Source organism: Orcinus orca, chromosome 2 (assembly GCF_937001465.1).
Source record: "Orcinus orca chromosome 2, mOrcOrc1.1, whole genome shotgun sequence".
Lineage (NCBI taxonomy): Eukaryota > Metazoa > Chordata > Mammalia > Artiodactyla > Delphinidae > Orcinus > Orcinus orca.
Window position 1 is genome coordinate 82,681,183 of NC_064560.1, and position 22,871 is coordinate 82,704,053.

Here is a 22,871-nt window from a genome sequence, read left to right on the forward strand (position 1 = left end):
ACAGTGTGATTTCATTTCGTCCTCACACCTCCTTTCTCTCATACGGAGGAGGAAACTCAGACCCAAAGAGGTCGAGAGAATTTCATGGGGTCACACAAAAGAAATGGAGGTGCTGGGCTTGGAACCGAGGCTGTGGGATCCTAAACTCCAGCTTGATGTGGGGCCCGCTTTGCCTTGGCATGCTGAGTGCTCCTTGCCAGGGTAGCGGCAGCCAGCAGGGCTGGGCAGGTTGGGCAGCAGGAAGCCAGAGCTCCAGACTCTGCCGCTCCCCGGCTCTGTGATTTGGGGCTTCCGTGTTCCCTTCTGCAAAGTGGACTCATCACTCCAGCTCTGTCTGCCTTACAGGAAGTCTGGGGAACTGATGGATGTGAGAAAGCTCTGTAGGCTATAAGGCACTGTGAACAGGTTTTGGGGAGCGGGGTGATTGCTATTATGATCTTTTGAGAGACCTTCCAACCTTAGAACTGTAGAATTTGGGGGGTAGAAGGGACTTCTGAGTCCAGCTCTTCAGCTGATACGCTAATCCCATCTGTTACACCTGGCAAGAGTTTTACCTTCTTCTAAGAATAGGTACCCCGAACCTCCCAGAGAAGCCCATGGCAACCCAACATCAGATGGCTCTGCCCGTTAGAAAATTCTTCCTCAGGCTGTGCTGAGGTCCGCCCCCGGCACCCACCTCTCCCACATGGACGAAGCTTTTATATATAGGCCTGGTGGGTGCCCTCCCAGCTGAGATATCCTTTCGGAGACTGGCCTCTGTTTTCTCCTCCAGAGACTGTCACCTGCATTCCCACAACCAGTCCTCAGGGGACAAGCTCTCCAAGTTCTTGCTGTTCTGCCCCTCCCTGAGCATCCCAATGTTTCAGTCACGCAGTTCTTGGGGAGCTGCAAGACCAGGGCAGAGTGTCGAGGGGCCACCCCTGCCTTTTTTCTGGACCCAAGACCCCTGTGACAAGGCCAGAAAACTCCTGAGCCTTGTGGTGGCTGCCTGGCCTGAGCTCACAGGTGACCCAGGCCCACATGGCTCTGTCGAGCCCCGTGTCCCTGCAGCCCATCCTTGGGCAGCGCACTTTCTGTACCCCCGTGTGGATTTTGACATTCATTTGTGTTCAGCTGTAGCTTGTTTGATTCCTGCCTTTACTCCGGGTTTCTAGGACTTTGTAGATCCTGACTCGTCACCAGTTCCTTCCGGTTTCACTGCCTACATATATCGTGAAACATTCCCCTTTTCCATGTGCATTGTTCAGCCTTCCTTATCTCTGGACCTCGGCTGGCTCCCTGACCTCAGCTTTGCCCCCATAGGTGCCCTCTTCAGTCCTTTGTCCCCCCCTACACACACACAGTCATCTTTCATAAATCCTTCATGTCACTCCCTGAGTTAACACCTTGGCTGGTATCTCCTAGGGCTGCCGAAACAAAGTACTGCAAACTGGATGGCTTAAACAACAGAAGTTTACTGTCTCGCAGTTCTGGAGGCTGGAAGTCTGAGATTAAGGTCTTGGTAGGGTTGGTTCCTTCTGAGGGCTGTGAGGGAGCATCTGTTTCAGGCCTCTCCCCCAGCTTCTGGTGCTTTGCTGCTAATCCTTGGCACTCCTTAGCTTGTAGAAGTGTCACTCTGACCTCTGTCTTCTCTTCACATGGTGTTCTCCCTCAGTGTGTGTCTGTGTCCAGATTTCCCTTTTCATAAGGACCTTAGTCATGTTGGGTCTGGGGCCCATCCTACTCCAGTATGATCTCATCTTTTTTTTTTTTTTAATACATTTATTTATTTTTGGCTGCATTGGGTCTTCATTGCTGCACACGGGCTTTCTCTAGTTGTGGTGAGCAGGGGCTACTCTTCCTTGTGGTGCACGGGCTTCTCATTGCGGTGGCTTCTCTTGTTGCGGAGCATGGGCTCTAGGCGTGCGGGCTTCAGTAATTGTGGCTCGTGGGCTCTAGAGCGCAGGCTCAGTAGTTGTAGCACACGGGCTTAGTTGCTCTGCAGCATGTGGGATCTTCCCGGACCAGGGCTCAAACCCGTGTCTCCTGCATTGGCAGGCGGATTCTTTTTTAAAAAAATTAATTAATTTATTTTTGGCTGTGTTGCATCTTCGTTTCTGTGCGAGGGCTTTCTCTAGTTGCAGTGAGCAGGGGCCACTCTTCATCACGGTGCGTGGGCCTCTCACTGTCGCAGCCTCTCTTGTTGCAGAGCACAGGCTCCAGACATGCAGGCTCAGTAGTTGTGGCTCACGGGCCTAGTTGCTCCGCGGCATGTGGGATCTTCCCAGACCAGGGCTCGAACCCGTGTCCCCTGCATTGGCAGGCAGATTCTCAACCATTGCGCCACCAGGGAAGCCCAGCAGGCGGATTCTTAACCACTCTGCCACCAGGGAAGTCCAGCCTCATCTTAACTAATTATATATGCAACAATCACATTTCCAAATTAGGAAATCACAGTCTGAGGTACTGGGGGTTAGGATTTCAACATATGACTTTGTGGGGGAGGACGCAATGACTCAACTCGTAACAGGTGGCATATAAGACCCTTGATGGTCTTGTCCCAGGCTGGCCACTCCCCCGACCCCCACCATCTCATTTCCTTCCAGTCTGCACTCTGTCTTCACTTGCACTCTAGCTGAGTGAAACATCTTTGCGTTTGGGAAGTGTTCTGCGCAGTAGTAAGTCTCTGAGCCTTTCCATATGTTGTTCACTGGCAGGACAGGCCTGCCTGCCAAACTTCTTTAAACATCCTTAAAACCCGTCACAGAGTGAGCTCCCAGTCACCACGCCCTTCTCTTGAGACCTTATACGATCTCCCACTAGGCCCCAAGTGTGCCAGGTCGGTCCCACACTTTATCTTCGGGGCCCACTGCGCCTGGCCCTCAGCAGGCTCCCCTTAAAGTCTGTTGCATGGAATGTAATCTGCAAGCCCATAACTGATCGAAGAACAAAATAAGGCTTGTGGACATCACTTGTTTCCCTTGGGTCCTGCAATCCTGGGTTTTCTCTCGGAGCTTGGGGGCATCTGGCAATAGCCCACTCCAAAAACCCCACTCCTGGCTTTCAGCTCCCCATGCTGGTGCTTGTGGAATCCAGAATAAAAGAATATAATATAACAAGAATATAAGAATCTTCTTTCTGAAAGTTCTCCTGGAAGTCAGTGGCAGCTGTTGCCCACTTTGTCTTGCTTTCCAAGGATGCGAAGAGCAGGTTTACAGCCTCCTGGTCCATCACAGGCCCTTCCTCCTGATGGAGCAGAGGGGGCTGGAGCAGCCGCTTCCTTGCTCTCCCTAGCGGTCAGCCTCCTTGCCCTGCCCATGGCAGCTGCTCACCTGATGCTTGAGCCTGCCTGGTGCTGTTCTGTCTTCAGCTGAGCCCACCTTGAAACACCTGAGCTCAGCTGAGCACCTCCAGTACAGCCACACATTCTGCAGCACCTCTCTGTCTCTCTCATCAGGAGACTGAGCTCTTGAGATAACAGCATGGCCGTTGCTATCCCCCAGCCAATGACCTCCAGACCCTGGACACCTGATGCCACATTTGGATTCACAGGGAATCAAGATCGGGGGTCAGAGAGTCTGCAAACAAACAAAGCCTTTAAAATAATCCCACACATTCTAGTGCTGTGAAGCTTTGAGTGCCTTCCTCTCTACCCTGTTCCTCCTCTCTCTGCAGTCCCCATAGTGGGCAACTTCCAGGAGGAGGTGGAGGGACACAGAATAAGAAGGGAGAAAGTGACTGGCTGCATGTGCCAGCTAGGGTGTTATGGGGTCTGTGCTGACCCTCCCGGAAACTAGAGGCATGTCTGAACGAGGCACTCAGGCCTCCCATAGAGGTGGCAAACGTGCACCCCTGGGAGCAGTTGCAAATGCCCTTCCCATCTAGTCCTGGAATCCCACCCCTGCTCTCCTTTATCTCCTCTGTGACACCCCCTACCTCCCAGCTCTCTAGATGCACACCTGCCTGCCCCAGCCCACTCAGTAGTGCACAGTGCATTCCTGGTCTGCCACTTGATGGCCAACCCCCAGAGCTGTCAATAGAAAAGGCAGTGCCTCTGAGGCAGAGGACAGAAGCCTGGGGGGCTAGCAAGTGGCATGCGTGATTCACAGCCTCAGATGGGCCAGAGAGACAGGGCACCCCAGCTGATCTCTCTTTGACCAGGAGCTGTGTCCAGGGAGGGATTTCCACGTCATTAGAAATTATGGCTAGACAAGCTAGGGGCGCTCTGGGCCACGCTGGAGACGGAGAAAGGTCAACGTTCATTGCTCACCATGACCTTCAGGCCAGCGAGGGCCCTGAAGCTCACCATATCACACTAGTACACAGACCATCTGGGGATTAACCTGCAGACAACAGCGATAAGTCTCAGGACCCTTGGGCAAGGGCCTTGCTCCGGGGGGGAGATGGCAGCCCAGGAGGGCGGGAGTGCCATCCTCAGCCCGGGCAGAAGTGGCTCCTGCAGTCTCAACAGTTGCCAGCAGGTCACGGTTAGACTAATGCCGACCAGCTTCTGTTTAAACTTGCTCCAGCACAAATCATTTTTAAAACCCGGGCGGCAAAGTTGCAGGCTTTGGGGCCTGCCAAGTTCACAGTGCCCCTGTGTAGTCATTAATACTTCCCTCCCAAATTTATTAGTCTTGAAGCTCACCCATAACTTCTGAATTACAGCCCCTGGTGGGATGCCGCAGCTTCCACCATATATCACAGTGAGCCTCGGTGTCCCCCCGTGCTGCACCAGTGCTCAGAGAAACCCCCCCAGAGGTGCACCAGGCCCGCAGAGCTGGCACCAGTGTTTAACCTTGGGAGAGGAGGGGCCTGTGTGCCAATGGAGGCAAGCCGGGGTTTCCGCCATCACTGGCCTCCTGATGTGTGTGCCTGATGGGGGCCCCTGGGGCCCCTGGGGAGCCCCAGAGCTGTAGAACTAGAACTGGGCAGCGAGGCAGCTGACAGGGCAGAGCTGGTGTGGGTGCTACTGAGGGAAGGACGTGGGTTTAAGACTCAGGGCTGGGTTTGAATCTCAACTTGGCCTTGAACAAGCTACTTAAACTCTGAGCAGGTCTGGCTTTATGGTGGGGTGACCCATACAGTCACCGAGGGCCTCACATTTGGTTCGATGCTCTGCTGTCACTCTTGAAATTCTTAATGCTTTTTTTCTTTCAGTGAGGTATAATTGACATATATAATTGACATATTAGTTTCAGGTATACTAGGTAATAATTCGATATTTGTATACACTGCAGAGTCACAATAACCCTAGTTAACATCCATCACTATACATAGTTACAGAATTTTATTTCTTGTGATGAGAACTTTTAAGATTTATTCTCTTAGCAACTTTCAAACATAAAATACAATATTAACTATAGTGACCATGCTGTATCATATCCCCATGACATTTATTTTATAACCAGAAGTTTGTACCTTTTGACCTCTTTCACCCACCCATTTCACCCACCCCCCAGCCCCTGCCTCTGGGAACCACCAATCAGTCCTCTGTATCTTTTTAGTTTTGTTCTGTTTTTATTTTCTATTTTATTTTTTTAACATCTTTATTAGAGTTAAATTGCTTTACAATGGTGTGTTAGTTTCTGCTTTATGACAAAGTGAATCAGCTATATGTATACATATATCCACACATCTCCTCCCTCTTACGTCTCCCTCCCAACCTCCCTATCCCACCCCTCTAGGTGGTCACAAAGCACTGAGCTGATCTCCCTGTGCTATGCAGCTGCTTCCCACTAGCAATCTGTTTTACATTTGGTAGTGTATATATGTCCATGCCACTCTCTTACTTTTCCCCAGCTTACCCTTCCCCCTCCTCGTGTCCTCAAGTCCATTCTCTACATCTGGGTCTTTATTCCTTTCCTGCCCATAGGTTCGTGAGAACCTTTTTTTTTTTTTTTTTTTTTTAGATTCCATGTATATGTGTTAGCATATGGTATCTGTTTTTCTCTTTCTGACTTACTTCACTCTGTATGACAGTCTCTAGGTCCATCCACCTCACTACAAATAATCGTTTCTTTTTATGGCTGAGTAATATTCCATTGTATATATGTGCCACATCTTCTTTATCCATTCATCTGTCGATGGACACTTAGGTTGCTTCCATGTCCTGGCTATTGTAAATAGAGCTGCAGTGAACATTGTGGTACATGACTCTTTTTGAATTACGGTTTTCTCAGGGTATATGCCCAGTAGTGGGATTGCTGGGTCATATGGTAGTTCTATTCTTAGTTTTTGAAGGAACCTCCATACTGTTCTGCATAGTGGCTGTATCAATTTACATTCCCACCAACAGTGCAAGAGGGTTCCCTTTTCTCCACACCCTCTCCAGTATTTATTGTTTGTAGATTTTTTGATGATGCCCGTTCTGACTGGTGTGAGGTGATACCTCATTGTAGTTTTGATTTGCATTTCTCTAATGATTAGTGATGTTGAGCATCCTTTCATGTGTGTTTTGGCAATCTGTATATCTTCTTTAGAGAAATGTCTATTTAGGTCTTCTGCCCATTTTTGGATTGAATTGTTTGTTTTTTTGATATTGTGCTGCATGAGCTGCTTGTATATTTTGGAGATTAATTCTTTGTCAGTTGCTTTGTTTGCAAATATTTTCTCCCATCCTGAGGGCTGTCTTTTCTTCTTGTTTATGGTATCCTTTGCTTTTTTTTTTTTTTAACATCTTTATTGGAGTATAATTGCTTTACAATGGTGTGTTAGTTTCTGCTTTATAACAAAATGAATCACTTATACATATACATATGTTCCCATATCTCTTCCCTCTTGCGTCTCCCTCCCTCCCACCCTCCCTATCCCACTCCTCTAGGTGGTCACAAGCACCGAGCTGATCTCCCTGTGCTATGCGGCTGCTTCCCACTAGCTATCTATTTTACGTTTGGTAGTGTATATATGTCCATGCCTCTCTCTCGCTTTGTCATAGCTTACCCTTCCCCTTCCCCATATCCTCAAGTCCATTCTGTAGTAGGTCTGTGTCTTTATTTCTGCCTTACCCCTAGGTTCTTCAGGACATTTTTTTTTCTTAAATTACATATATATGTGTTAGCCTACGGTATTTGTCTCTCTCTTTCTGACTTCACTCTGTATGACAGATTCTAGGACCATCCACCTCATTACAAACAGCTCAATTTCGTTTCTTTTTATGGCTGAGTAATATTCCATTGTATATATGTGCCACATCTTCTTTATCCATTCATCCGATGATGGACACTTAGGTTGCTTCCATGTCCTGGCTATTGTAAATAGAGCTGCAATGAACATTTTGGTACATGACTCTTTTTGAATTATGGTTTTCTCAGGGTATATGCCCAGTAGTGGGATTGCTGGGTCATATGGTAGTTCTATTTTTAGTTTTTTAAGGAACCTCCATACTGTTCTGCATAGTGGCTGTACCAATTCACATACCCACCAGCAGTGCAAGAGTGTTCCCTTTTCTCCACACCCTCTCCAGCATTTATTGTTTCTAGATTTTTTGATGATGGCCATTCTGACTGGTGTGAGATGATATCTCATTGTAGTTTTGATTTGCATTTCTCTAATGATTAATGATGTTGAGCATTCTTTCATGTGTTTGTTGGCAGTCTGTATATCTTCTTTGGAGAAATGTCTATTTAGGTCTTCTGCCCATTTTTGGATTGGGTTGTTTGTTTTTTGATATTGAGCTGCATGAGCTGCTTATAAATTTTGGAGATTAATCCTTTGTCAGTTGCTTCATTTGCAAATATTTTCTCCCATTCTGAGGGCTGTCTTTTGGTCTTGTATATGGTTTCCTTTGCTGTACAAAAGCTTTGAAGTTTCATTAGGTCCCATTTGTTTATTTTTGTTTTTATTTCCATTTCTCTAGGAGGTGGGTCAAAAAGGATCTTGCTGTGATTTATGTCATAGAGTGTTCTGCCTATGTTTTCCTCTAAGAGTTTTATAGTGTCTGACCTTATATTTAGGTCTTTAATCCATTTTGAGTTTATTTTTGTATACGGTGTGAGGGAATATTCTAATTTCATTCTTTTACATGTAGCTTTCCCAGTTTTCCCAGCACCACTTATTAAAGAGGCTGTCTTTTCTCCATTGTATATTCTTGCCTCCTTTATCAAAGATAAGGTGACCATATGTGTGTGGGTTTATCTCTGGTCTTTCTATCCTGTTCCATTGATCTATATTTCTGTTTTTGTGCCAGTACCATACTTTCTTGGTTACTGTAGCTTTGTAGTAAAGTCTGATGTCCAGGATCCTGATTCCTCCAGCTCCGTTTTTCTTTCTCAAGATTGCTTTGGCTCTTCAGGGTCTTTTGTGTTTCCATACAAATTGTGAAATTTTTCGTTCTAGTTCTCTGGAAAATGCCATTGGTAGTTTGACAGGGGTTGCATTGAATCTGTAGATTGCTTTGCGTAGTATAGTCATTTTCACAATGTTGATTCTTCCAATCCAAGAACATTGTATATCTCTCCATCTGTTTGTCTCACCTTTAATTTCTTTCGTCAGTGTCTTAAAGTTTTCGGCATACAGGTCTTTTGTCTCCCTAGGTAGGTTTATTCCTAGGTACTTTATTCTTTTTGTTGCAGTGGTAAATAGGAGTGTTTCCCTAATTTCTCTTTCAGATTTTTCATCATTAGTGTATAGGAATGCAAGAGATTTCTGTGCATTAATTTTGGATCCTGCTACTCTACCAAATTCATTGATTAGCTCTAGTAGTTTTCTGTTGGCATCTTTAGGATTCTTTATGTATAGTATCATGTCATCTGCAAACAGTGACAGTTTTACTTCTTTTCTGAATTGGATTCCTCTTATGTCTTTTTCTTCTCTGATTGCTGCGGCTAAAACTTCCAAAACTATGTTGAATAAGAGTGGTGAGGGTGGGCAACCTTGTCGTGTTCCTGATCTTAGTGGAAGTGGTTTCAGTTTTTCACCATTGGGAATGCTGTTGGCTGTGGGTTTTTCATATATGGCCTTTATTATGTTGAGGTACGTTCCCTCTTTGCCTGCTTTCTGGTGGGTTTTTATCATAAATTGGTGTTTAATTTTGTCAAAAGCTTTTTCTGCATTTATTGAGATGATTATATGGTTTTTCTCCTTCAATTTGTTAGTATGCTGTATGACATTGATTGATTTGCGTATATTGAGGAATCCTTGCATTCCTGGGATAAACCCCACTTGATCATGTTGTATGATCCTTTTAATGTGCTGTTGGATTCTGTTTGCTAGTATTTTTTTGAGGATTTTTGCATCTATGTTCATCAGTGATATAGCCTGTAGTTTTCTTTTTTCGTGACATCTCTGTCTGGTTTTGGTATCAGGGTGATGGTGTCCTTGTAGAATGAGTTTGAGAGTGGTCCTCCCTCTGCTATATTTTGGAAGAGTTTGAGAATGATAGGTGTTAGCTCTTCTCTAAATGTTTGATAGAATTCGCCTGTGAAGCCATCTGGTCCTGGGCTTTTGTTTGTTGGAAGATTTTTTCTTTTTTTTTCGGTACGCGGGCCTCTCACTGTTGTGGCCTCTCCCATTGCAGAGCACAGGCTCCGGATGCGCAGGCTCAGCGGCCATGGCTCATGGGCCCAGCCACTCCGTGGCATGTGGGATATTCCCGGACCAGGGCACGAACCCATGTCCCCTGCATCGGCAGGTGGACTCTCAACCACTGCGCCACCAGGGAAGCCCCTGTTGGAATATTTTTAATCACAGTTTCAATTTCATTGCTTGTGATTGGTCTGTTTATATTTTCTATCTCTTCCTGGTTAAGTCTCAGAAGGTTTTGCTTTTCTAAGAATTTATCCATTTTTTCCAGCTTGTCCATTTTATTGGCATATAGTTGCTTGTAGTAATCTCTCATGATCCTTTGTATTTCTGCACTGTCAGTTGTTACGTCTCCTTTTTCATTTCTAATACTGTTGATTTGAGTCTTCTGCCTTTTTTTCTTGATGACTGTTGCTAATGGTTTATCAATTTTGTTTATCTCTCAAAGAACCAGCTTTCAGTTTTATTGATCTTTGGTATCATTTCCTTCATTTCTTTTTCATTTATTTCTGATCTGATTTTTATGATTTCTTCCTTCTGCTAACTTTGTGGGGTTTTTTGTTCTTTCTCTAATTGCTTTAGGTGTAAGATTAGGTTCTTTATTTGAGTTGTTTCTTGAGGTAGGATTGTATTGCTATAAACTTGCCTCTTAGAACTGATTTTGCTGCACCCCATATGTTTTGGGTCGTCGTGTTTTCATTGTCACTTGTTTCTAAGTATTTTTTGATTTCCTCTTTGATTTATTCAGTGATCTCTTGGTTATTTAGTAGCGTATTGTTTAGCCTCCATGTGTTTGTATTTTTTGCCGAATTTTTCCTGTAATTGATAGCTAGTTCCATAGTGTTGTGGTCGGAAAGGATACTTGATACGATTTCAATTTTCTTAAATTTACCGAGGCTTGACTTGTGACCCAAGATATGATCTATCCTGGAAGAATGTTCCTTGAGCACTTGAGAAGAAATTGTATTCTCTTGTGTTTGGATGGAATGTCCTATAAATATCAATTAAGTCCTCCTTGTTTAATGTGTCATTCAAAGCTTGTGTTTCCTTATTTATTTTCATTTTAGATAATCTGTCCAGTGGTGAAAGTGGGATGTTAAAGTCCCCCACTGTGATTGTGTCACTGTTGATTTCCCATTTTATGGCTGTTAGCATTTGCCTTATGAATTGAGGGGCTCCTATGTTGGGTGCATAAATATTTACAATTGTTATATCTTCTTCTTGGATTGATCCTTTGATCATTATGTAGTGTCCTTGTCTCTTATAATAGTCTTTATTTTAATGTCTATTTTGTCTGATATGAGAATTGCTACTGGAGCTTTCTTTTGATTTCCATTTGCATGGAATATCTTTTTCCATCCCCTCACTTCAGTCTGTATGTGTCTCTAAGTCTGAAGTGGGTCTCCTGTAGACAGCATATATGTGGGTCTTGTTTTTGTATCCATTCAGCCAGTCTATGTCTTTTGGTTGGAGCATTTAATCCATTTACATTTAAGGTACTTATCAATATGTATGTTCCTATTACCATTTTCTTAATTGTTTTGGGTTTGTTCTTGTAGGTCTTTTCCTTCTCTTGTGTTTCCTGGCTAGAGAAGTTCCTTTAGCATTTGTTGTAAAGCTGGTTTGGTGGTGTTGAATCCTCTTAGCTTTTGCTTGTATGTAAAGGTTTTAATTTCTCCATTGAATCTGAATGAGATCCTTGCTGTGTAGAGTAATCTTGGTTTTAGGTTCTTCCCTTTCATCACTTTAAATATTTCCTGCCGCTGCCTTCTGGCTTGCAGAGTTTCTGCTGAAAGATCAGCTGTTAACCTTATGGGGATTCCCTTGTATGTTATTTGTTGTTTTTCCCTTGCTGCTTTTAATATTTTTTCTTTGTATTTAATTTTTGATAGTTTGATTACTATGTGTCTTGGCATGTTTCTCCTTGGATTTATCCTGTATGGGACTCTCTGTTCTTCCTGGACTTGATTGAGTATTTCCTTTCCCATATTAGGGAAGTTTTCAACTATAATCTCTTCAAGTATTTTCTCAATCCTTTTCTTTTTACTCTTCTTCTTCTGGGACCCGTATAATTCTAATGTTGGTGCATCTAATGTTGTCCCAGAGGTCTCTGAGACTCTCCACAATTCTTTTCATTCTTTATTCTTTATTCTGCTCTGCAGTAGTTATTTCCACTATTTCATCTTCCAGTTCACTTATCCTTTCTTCTGCCTCCATTATTCTGCTATTGATTCCTTCTAGAGAATTTTTAATTTCATTTATTGTGTTGTTCATCATTGGTTGTTTGCTCTTTAGTTCTTCTAGGTCCTTGTTAAATGTTTCTTGTATTTTCTCCATCCTGTTTCCAAGATTTTGGATCATCTTTACTGTCATTACTCTGAATTCTTTTTCAGGTAGACTGCGTATTTCCTCTTCATTTGTTTGGTCTGGTGGGTTTTTACTTTGCTCCTTCATCTGCTGCTTATTTCTCTATCTTCTCATTTTGCTTAACTTACTGTGTTTGGGGTCTCCTTTTTGAAGGGTGCAAGTCTGTAGTTCCTGTTGTTTTTGGTGTCTGCCCCCAGTGGGTAAGGTTGGTTCAGTGGGTTGTGTAGGCTTCCTGTTGGAGGGGACTGGTGCCTGTGTTCTGATGGATGAGGCTGGATCTTGTCTTTCTGGTGGGCAGGGCCATGTCCAGTGGTGTGTTTTGGGGTGTCTGTGAACTTATTATGATTTTAGGCAGCCTCTCTGCTAATGGGTGGGGTTGTGTTCCTGTCTTGCTTGTTGTTTGGCATGGGGTGTCCAGCAGTGGAGCTCACTGGTCATTGAGTGGAGCTGGATCTTAGCATTGAGATGGAGATATATGGGAGAGCTCTCACTGATTGATATAACGTGGGGCCGGGAGGTCTCTGGTGATCCAATGTCCTGAACTTGGCTCTCCCACCTCAGAGGCTCAGTCCTGACACCCGGCCAGAGCACCAAAACCCTGTCAGCCACACGGCTCAGAAGAGAGGGGAGAAAAAAATGAAAGAAATATTTTAAAATTAAAATAAAGTTATTAAAATAAAAAAATAATAAAAAGTAATAAAAAAAAAGAGAGCAACCAAACCAGTAAACAAATCCACCAGTGATAACAAGTGCTAAAAACTATACTAAGATAAACATAAAAATCAGTTACTAGTCTGTCACATACAGCAAATCCTAAGTCTACAGTTGCTCCCAAAGTCCACTGCCTCAATTTTGGGATGATTCTTTGTGTATTCAGGTATTCCACAGATGCAGGGTACATCAAGTTGATAGTGGAGATTTAGTCTGCTGCTCCTGAGGCTGCATGGAGAAATTTCCCTTTCTCTTCTTTGTTCGCACAGCTCCTGGGGTTCAGCTTTGGATTTGGCCCCGCCTCTGTGTGTAGGTCGCCCTCTGGCGTCTGTTCTTCGCCCAGACAGGAGGGGATTAAAGGAATGGCTGATTAGGGGGCTCTGTCTCACTCAGGCCGGGGGGAGGGAGGGGTACGGAATGCAAGGTGAGCCTGTGGCCGCAGAGGCCGGTGTGACATTGCAACAGCCTGGGGCATGCCATGTGTTCTTCCGGGGAAGTTTTTCCTGGATCACGGGACCTTGGCAGTGGCCGGCCGCACAGGCTCCCGGAAGGGGAGATGTGGATAGTGACCTGTGCTTGCACACAGGATTCTTGGTGGCTGCAGCAGCAGCCTTAGCGTTTCATGCCCGCCTCTGGTGTCCACACTGATAGCTGTGGCTCGTGACCATCTCTCAAGCTCATTTAGGCGGTGCTCTGAATCTCCTCTCCTCGAACACCCCAAAACAATGGTCTCTTGACTCTTAGGGAGTTCCAGACTTTCCCAGACTCCCTCCCGGCTAGCTGTGGCACACTAGCCCCCTTCAGGCTGTGTTCATGCAGCCAACCCCAGTCTGCTCCCTGGGATCTGACATCTGAAGCCTAAGCCTCAGCTCCCAGCCCTCACCCACCCTGGCGAGTGAGCAGACAAGCCTCTCAGGCTGGTGAGTGCTGGTCAGCAGCGATCCTCTGTGCAGGAATCTCTCTGCTTTGCCCTCTGCACCCCTCTTGCTGTGCTCTCCTCTGTGGCTCTGAAGCTTCCCCCTGCCTACCACCCATTTCCACCAGTGAAGGGGCTTCCTAGTGCATGGAAACTTTTCCTCCTTTACAGCTCCCTCGCCGAGGTGCAGGTCCCATCCCTATTCTTTTGTCTCTGTTTTTCCTTTTGCCCTACCCAGGTACGTGGGGAGTATCTTGCCTTTTGGGAAGTCTGAGGTCTTCTGCCAGCATTCAGTAGGTATTCTGTAGGAGTTGTTCCACATGTAGATGTATTTTTGATGTATTTGTGGGGAGGAAGGTGATCTCCACGTCTTACTCCTCTGCCATCTTGAAGGTCCTCCTGTTTTGTTTTTAGATTCCACATAAAAGTGAGATCATACCTTGTCTTTGTCTGACTTATTTCACTTAAGCATAATGCCCTCTGGTCCATCCAGGTTGTTGCAAATGGCAAGATTTCATTCTTTTTTACGGATGAATAACATTCCATTGTATATATATGTGTGTGTATATGTGTGTGTATGTATGTATATATATATCACATCTTCTTTACCCATTCATCTATTGATGGACATTTAGGTTGTTTCCATATCTTGGCTATTATAAATAATGCTGCTGTGTACATTGGGGTGCATGTATCTTTTCAAATTAGTGTTTTTGTTTTCTTCAGAGATATACCAAGGAATAGAATTGCTGGATCATATGGTAGTTCTTAGTTTTTTGAGGAGCCTGCATACTGTTTTCCACAGTGGCTACACCAATGTAGATTCCCACTAACAGTGTACTTGGGTTCCCTTTTATCTATCTTCTTTCCAACACTTGTTATCTCTTGTCCTTTTGATAATAGCCATTCTACAAGTGTGAGGTGATATCTCTCTGTGGTTCTGATTTACATTTCCCTGATGATTAGTAAAGTTGAGCACCTTTTCATGTACCTTTGCCCTACTGTATGTCTTCTTTGGGAATATGTCTGTTCAGATCCATTTTTTAATTGGATTGTTTGTTTTTTTGCTATTGAGTTGTATGAGTTCTTTATATATATTGGATATTAACTCTTACCAGATATGATTTGCGAATATTTTCTCCCATTCGGTAAGTTGCCTTTCATTTTGTTGATGGTTTCCTTTCCTGTGCAGAAACTTTTTAATTTGGTATAGTCCCAGTTATTTTTGCTTTTGTTTTTGCTTTTAGTGTCAAATCCAAAAATGCATTGCCAAGACCAATGTCAAGGAGTTTACCTACTGCCTATATTTTCTTCTAGGAGTTTTATGGTTTCAGGTTTTACACTTTTTTTTTTTTGACTCATATTTGATTTTAATTTTTTATACAGCAGGTTCTTATTAGTTATCTATTTTATACATATTAGTGTATATGTGTCAATCCCAATCTCCCAGTTCATCCCACCACCACCCTCTCTCCCTGCTTTCCCCCACTTGGTGTCCATACATTTGTTCTGTACATCTGTGTCTCTATTTCTGCCTTGCAGACTGGTTCATCTGTACCATTTTTTTGGATTCCACATATATGCATTAATATATGATATTTGTTTTTCTCTTTCTGACTTACTTCACACTGTATGACAGTCTCTAAGTCCATCCACATCTCTACAATTGACCCAATTTCTTTCCTTTATATGGCTGAGTAATATTCCATTTTATATAGGTACCACATCTTCTTTATCCGTTCGTCTGTTGATGGACATTTAGGTTGCTTCCATGACCTGGCTATTGTAAAGTGCTGGCTATTGTAAGTGCTGCAGTGAACGTTGGGGTGCATGTGTCTTTTTGAATTATGGTTTTCTCTGGGTATATGCCCAGTAGTGGCATTGCTGGGTCATATGGTAATTCTATTTTTAGTTTTTAAGGAACCTCCATACTGTTCTCCATAGTGGCTATATCAAACTACATTCCCACCAACAGTGCAAGAGGTCCACACCCTCTCCAGCATTTGTTGTTTGTAGATTTTCTGATGATGTCCATTCTAACCGGTGTGAGGTGATACCTCATTGTAGTTTTGATTTGCATTTCTCTAAGAATTAGTGATGTTTGAGCAGCTTTTCATGTGCCTCTTGGCCATCTGTATGTCTTCTTTGGAGAAATGTCTATTTAGGTCTTCTGCCCATTTTTGATTGGGTTGTTTGTTTTTTTTAATACTGAGCTGCATGAGCTGTTTATATATTTTGGAGATTAATCCTTTGTCCACTGATTCATTTGCAAATATTTTCTCCCATTCTGAGGGCCGCCTTTTCATCTTGTTTATAGTTTCCTTTGCTGTGCAAAAGCTTTTAAATTTCATTAGGTCCCATTTATTTATTTTTGTTTTTATTTCCATTTCTCTAGGAGGTGGGTCAAAAAAGATCTTGCTGTGATTTATGTCAAAGGGTGTTCTTCCTGTGTTTTCCTCTAAGAGTTTTATAGTGTCCAGTCTTACATTTAGGTCTTCAATCCATTTGGAGTTTATTTTTGTGTATGGTGTTAGGGAGTGTTCTAATTTCATTCTTTTACATGTAGCTGACCAGTTTTCCCAGCACCGCTTATCAAATAGACTGTCTTTTCTCCATTGTATATCCTTGCCTCCTTTGTCATAGATTAGTTGACCATAGGTGCGTGGGTTTATCTCTGGGCTTTCTATCCTGTTCCATTGATCTATATTTCTGTTTTTTGCCAGTACCATATTGTCTTGATTACTGTAGCCTTATAGTATAGTCTGAAGGCAGGGAGTCTGATTCCTCCAGCTCTGTTTTTTTTCCTCAATATTACTTTGGCTATTTGGGGTCTTTTGTGTCTCCATACAAATTTTAAGGTTTTTTTTTTGTTCTAGTTCTGTAAAAAATGCATTGGTAATTTGATAGAGATTGCATTGAGTCTGTAAATTGCTTTGGGTAGTATAGTCATTTTCACAATATTGATTTTTCCAATCCAAGAACATGGTATGTCTCTCCATATGTTTGTGTCATCTTTGATTTCTTTCATCAGTGTCTTATAGTTTTCTGAGTATAGGTCTTTTACCTCCTTAGGTAGGTTTATTCCTAGATATTTTATTGTTTTCATTGCAATGGTAAATGGGAGTGTTTCCTTAATTTTTCTTTCTGATCTTTTGTTGTTAGTGTATAGGAATGCAAGAGATTTCTGTGTATTAATTTTGTATCCTGCAACTTTACCAAATTTATTGATTAGCTCTAGTAGTTTTCTGATGCCATCCTTAGGATTATCTATGCATAGTATCACATCATCTGCAAACAGTGACAATTTTACTTCTTTTGCAATTTGTATTCTTTTTATTTCTTTTTCTTCTCTGATTGCTGTGGCTAGGACTTCCAAAACTATGTTGAATACTAGTGGTGAGAGTGGACATCCTTGTCTTGTTCTTGATCTTAGTGGAAATGCTTTCAGTTTTTCACCATTGAGAATGATGTTTGCTGTGGGCTTGTTATATATGGCCTTTATTATGTTGAGGTAGGTTCCCTGTATGCACACTTTCTGGAGAGTTTTTATCATACATGGGTGTTGAATTTTGTCAAAAGCTTTTACTGAATTTATTGAGATGATCATATGGTTTTAATTCTTCAGTTTGTTAATATGGTGTATCACACTGATTGATTCGTGTATACTGAAGAATCCTTGCATCCCTGGGATAAATCTCACTTGATCATGGTGTGTGATCCTTTCAATGTGTTGTTGGATTCTGTTTGCTAGTTTTTTGTTGAGGATTTTTGCATCTATATTCATTAGTGATATTGGTGTGTAATTTTCTTTTTTTGTAGTATCTTTCTCTGGTTTTGGTATCAGGGTGATGGTAGCTTTGTAGAATGAGTTTTGGGAGGGGTCCTTCCTCTGCAAGTTTTTGGAAGAGTTTGAGAAAGATGCGTGTTAGCTCTTCTCTAAATGTTTGATAGAATTCACCTGTGAAGCCATCTGGTCCTGGGCTTTTGTTTGTTGGAAGATTTTAAATCACAGTTTCAATTTCATTACTTGTGATTGGTCTCTTCATATTTTGTATTTCTTCCTGGTTCAGTCTTGGAAGTTTATACCTTTCTAAGAATTTTTTCATTTCTTCCAGGTTGTCCATTTTATTGGCATAGAGTTCCTTCTAGTAGTCTCTCAGGATGCTTTGTATTTCTGCAGTGTATGTTGTAACTTCTCCTTTTTCATTTCTAATTTTATTGATTTGAGTCCTCTCCCTCTTTTTCTTGATGAGTCTGGCTAAAAGTTTATCAATTTTGTTTATCTTCTCAAAGAACCAGCTTTTAGTTTTATTGATCTTTGCTATTGTTTTCTTTGTTTCTATTTCATTTATTTCTGCTCTGATCTTTATGATTTCTTTCCTTCTGCTAACTTTGGGTTTTGTTTGTTCTTCTTTCTCTACTTCCTTTAGGTGTACAGTTAGATTGTTTATTTGAGATTTTTCTTGTTTCTTGAGGTAGGATTGTACTGCTATAAACTTCCCTCTTAGAACTGCTTTTGCTGCATCCCATAGGTTTTGAATCATCATGTTTTCGTTGTCATTTGTCTCTTGGTATTTTTTGATTTCCTCTTTGATTTCTTCAGTGATCTCTTGGTTATTTAGTTACATATTGTTTAGCCTCCATGTGTTTGTGTTTTTTACATTTTTTTCCCTGTAGTTTATTTCTAATCTCATGGCATTGTGGTCAGAAAAGATGCTTCATATGATTTCAATTTTCTTAAATTTACTGAGGCTTGATTTGTGACCCAAGATGTGATCTATTCTGGAGAATGTTCCATGTGCACTGAAGAAAGTGTATTCTGCTGTTTTCGGATGGAATGTCCTATAAATATCAATTAAATCTATCTGGTCTGTTGTGTCATTTAAAGCTTGTGTTTCCTTATTAATTTTCTGTCTGGATGATCTGTCCATTGGTATAAGTGAGATGTTAAAGTCCCCCACTATTATTGTGTTACTGTTGATTTCCGCTTTCATGGCTGTTAGCATTTGCCTTATGTATTGAGGTGCTCCTATGTTGGGTGCATATATATTTATAATTTTTATATCTTCTTCTTGGAGTGATCCCTTGATCATTATGTAGTGTCCTTCCTCGTCTCTTGTAACATTCTTTTTAAATTAATTAATTAATTTATTTTTGGCTGCGTTTGGTCTTCGTGGCTGCATGCAGGCTTTCTCTAGTTGTGGCGAGTGTGGGCTACTCTTTGTTGTGGTGCGCAGGCTTCTCATTGCGGTGGCTTCTCTTGTTGTGGAGCATAGGCTCTAGGTGCGTGGGCTTCAGAAGTTGTGGCATGCAGACTCAGTAACTGTGGCTCATGGACTCGAGCGCAGGCTCACTAGTTGTGGCACACGGGCTTAGTTGCTGCCCGGCATGTGGGATCTTCCCGGAGCAGGGCTTGAACCAGTGTCCTCTACATTGGCAGGCAGATTCTTAACCACTGTGCCACCAGGGAAGCCCCTCTTGTAACATTCTTTACTTTAAAGTCTATTTTATCTGATATGAGTATTGCCTCTCCAGCTTTCTTTTGATTTCCATTTGCATGGAATATCTTTTTCCATCCCCTCACTTTCAGTTTGTATGCGTCCCTAGGTCTGAAGTGGGTCTCTTGTAGACAGCATATATATATGGGTCTTGTTTTTGTATCCATTCAGTGAGCCTGCGTCTTTTGGTTGGAGCATTTAATCCATTTACATTTAAGTTAATTATCGATATGTATGTTCCTATGACCATTTTCTTAATTGTTTTGGGTTTGTTTTTGTAGGTCCTTTTCTTTTCTTGTGTATCCCACTTAGAGAAGTTCTTTTAGCATTTGTTGTAGAGCTGGTTTGGTGGTGATGAATTCTCTTAGCTTTTACTTGTCTGTAAAGTCTTTGATTTCTCTGTCAAATCTGAATAAGATCCTTGCCAGGTAGAGTAATCTTGGTTTTAGGTTCTTCCCTTTCATCACTTTAAATATGTCATGCCACTCCCTTCTGGCTTTTAGAGTTTCTGCTGAGAAATCAGCTGTTAACCTTATGGGAGTTCCCTTTTATGTTATGTGTCGTATTTCCCTTGTTGCTTTTAATACTTTTTCTTTGTCTTTAGTTTTTGTCAATTTGATTACTATGTGTCTTGGCATGTTTCTCCTTGGGTTTATCATGCCTGGGACTCTCTGTGCTTCCTGGACTTGGGTGGCTGTTTCCTTTCCCATGTTAGGGAAGTTTTCAACTATAGTCTCTTCAAATATTTTCTCAGGTCCTTTTTCTCTCTCTTCTCCTTCTGGGACCCCTATAATGTGAATGTTGGTGCATTTAATGTTGTCCCAGAGGTCTCTTAGGCTGTCTTCATTTCTTTTCATTCTTTATTCTGTTCTGCAGCAGTGAATTGCACCATTCTGTCTTCCTGTTCACTTATCTGTTCTTCTACCTCAGTTATTCTGCTATTGATTCCTTCTAGTGTATTTTTCATTTCAGTTATTGTGTTCTTCATCTCTGTTTGTTTGTTCTTTAATTTTTCTAGGTGTTTGTTCTTTAATTCTTCTAGGTCTTTTTAAAACATTTCTTGCATCTTCTCGATCTTTGCCATTCTTTTTCTGAGGTCCTGGATCATCTTCACTCTCATTATTCCGAATTCTTTTTCTGGAATGTTGCCTATTTCCACTTCATTTCATTGTTTTTCTGGGATTTTATCTTGTTCCTTCATCTGGTACATATTCCTTTGCCTTTTCATTTTGTGTGTCTTTCTGTGAATGTGGTTTTCATTCCACAGGCTGCAGGATTGTAGTTCTTCTTGCTTCTGCTGTCTTCCCTCTGGTGGATGAGGGTATCTTACATTCAAATCTTAATCCATTTTGAGTAAATTTTTGTTTATGGTGTAAGAGAGTGGTCCAGTTTCCCCAGGACCACTTATTGAAGAGACTGTCCTTTGCTCATTGTGTATTCTTAGCTCCTTGTTTGTAAATTAGTTGACCATACATGGGTAGGTTTATTTCTGGGCCTTAATGCTTTTTTTAAAAAAATAAGTTTATTTATTTTATTTATTTATTTTTGCCTGCATTAGGTCTTTGTTGCTGCACACAGGCTTTCTCTAGTTGCGGCAAGCGGTGGCTACTCTTGGTTGTGGTGTGCAGGCTTCTCATTGCGGTGGCTTCTCTTGTTGCAGAGCATGGGCTCAAGTTACGCAGGCTTCAGTAGTTGTGGCGCATGGGCTTAGTTGCTCCGTGGCATGTGGGATCTTCCCAGGCCAGGGATTGAACCCGTGTCCCCTGCATTGCCAGGCGGATTCTTAACCACTGCACCACCAGGAAGTCCTAACCTTAATGATTTTTAAACAAGGGGCCCCACAAGTTATGCAGCTGGTTTTGTGTCTCAACCCTAATTTTTCCAAAATGAGAATAGTAGTGGAAGCACATCTTCACTGAGAGGAACTGAACATTCAGTCATGCACTCTGCCCTCAGCCTGGTACACAGCAGGTGCTCAGTGAATAGTAGTGTCCCCCCTCAGTGAGGCTTGCTGAGCTGTGGAGCAGCAAGTTGGAGTTTGGGAGTGGGAGTCCCGACCAGCAATCAGGGCTTCCCTCTGGGCTTTGGGGCCTGGATCTACACATGACGTGTGGGTGTGCAGTCCTGACCCCCATCCCCAGGCTGGCCAGTCCTGTCACCTATGGGAGGCCCTGCTGACTCACCACCCTTTTGCTCCACCTCCGCCTCGCTGGGCAGGTTGGGGCCCTGCCCAAGGAGCAAACCCCACATAATGAGCATTGCCACCACAGCACCTGACCGGCTTTAGGAGGATTAGTCAGGATGGCTTCGCAGAATGTTCACACCCTAGGAAGAAAGGTGCTGGGCAGCTGAGAGCAGCTGCCACAGAAACGACCCAAGACTTTGGGGCTGGCAGGGAGCACCATGGGCCGGGGTTTCAGGGAGGTGAGGAACAGCCCCAGGTTAGACTTGACCTTCATTATCTCAGTGAAACATACAGCTCACCTGCATGTAGATATTTCTTATTCCCATTTTACAGGTGAGGAAGCTGAAGCTCAGAGTGGCTAGGGATTTGCCTAAGACCACACAGCAAATGTCTGCACAGTTGAGGTTGGCACCTGGGCTCTTTTGTCCTGGAGCCTGTGTTTGTACCAACCCTTCTTTCCTACCCCTCCAGGGTCAGCCAACCCAGTCTCCCTGTGAGGCAGTTCCTACATGGCCCTAGGGCTCCTTGGTGCCAAATCAAAACAAACTGTGGGGCAGGGGGTTATTCTTAAATGGAAGATGGGTAGTCCCATGTTGAGGCTGACTGATGGCCTCTTCCTGGCCACAAGCATCTGTGCCTGCCTTTCTTCCCTCCCCCTCAAGCTCCCAGACACCCAGTAGTCACTAGTCTCTGGGCAGGAAGTACCAGGGACTGAGAGCAAGGCTGTGTGCTGCAGGGTGCAAAGAGCATCTCAGAGGGTGAGGGGAATGGTCCTGGGAGGTCTTGCATGCCCCTGACCCAGCCATAGTCACTGTTCAGTCATCCTATTTATTGGCCGCTCGTATACGCCAAGCCCCATGCTAAGTGCTGGGGAGACTCTGAGTAAAATGTGGCCCCTGCCCTCTAAGGCTCTTGGGCCCCTGTGTGGTTGGGGACAGAACTCCAGCCCAAGTGGTCAGTTTTGGAGAAGGGGGCCTACCTGAAGCAGAGACGGGTGGTCGGGGGTGGGGGTGGGCGGGCAGCATTAGCACTGCTAGGGAAGCCCGGGCAGGCCTTGCTCTGACTTGTCTAAAAGTTCACTCTGAGGCCCCTGTGTGGGAACATGTTTGGAGCAGAAGAAGCAAATACAGACTGGACAGGCCTGCAGTGGCTGCCTGGAGACCTAGGTTCTGTGTCAGGCATGTGCATGGAGTGAGCAATCCCATTCATTAATCCCACAGGCATGACGAGAGTCCAAAGGGGAAAGCAAGAGGTCTGACCTAAGGCTGGACTATGGGCCATAGCAGAGGGTATCTGGGGTCCCTCAACTGGTCAGATTCAGCAGCAGTTGCATTGTTGGTAAGGATGGAGAAGAAGCATGGAGAAGTGACCAGGGTCCCAGCCTGGGTGGGCAAGGGAACCATTCACCAAGATGGAGGTGGAGGGAGAAACTGAGTTCTATTTTGGACATGTTGAGTCAGAGGTAGCTGGAGGTCATCCAGGTGAAGCTGTCCAGTTGGCCAGACAAGTCAAAAGCTCAGGAGAGATATCTGGGCTGAAGGTCACCTGGCCTAGGTTATTTTTATCAATGGCTTGGATGAAGATGTGAGCATCCTCAAATAGTCAACACTGAGACAGGAGAGAGAGAGAATACCTTAGTAGACTGAATCAAGATTCAGAATGCTTTCAGCAGGCTCTGGGCTGAAACCAGCAA

General features: G+C 43.4%; 2 protein-coding genes across 4 annotated transcripts in view; both read left to right on the forward strand.

Moving 5' to 3' along the window:
• Positions 1-16,367, forward strand: part of UBE2Q2 (ubiquitin conjugating enzyme E2 Q2) — a 369,008-nt gene extending 352,641 nt beyond the window's left edge. The window contains exons 10-11 of the transcript XR_007475879.1: positions 6,478-8,101; positions 16,154-16,367. The gene's annotated coding sequence lies outside the window, so the exon portion shown is untranslated. The remainder of the gene's footprint in view (positions 1-6,477; positions 8,102-16,153) is intronic.
• TMEM266 (transmembrane protein 266) overlaps positions 1-22,871 on the forward strand; it is a 144,161-nt gene that overhangs the window by 113,469 nt on the left and 7,821 nt on the right. The gene's annotated exons all lie outside the window — the stretch shown is intronic.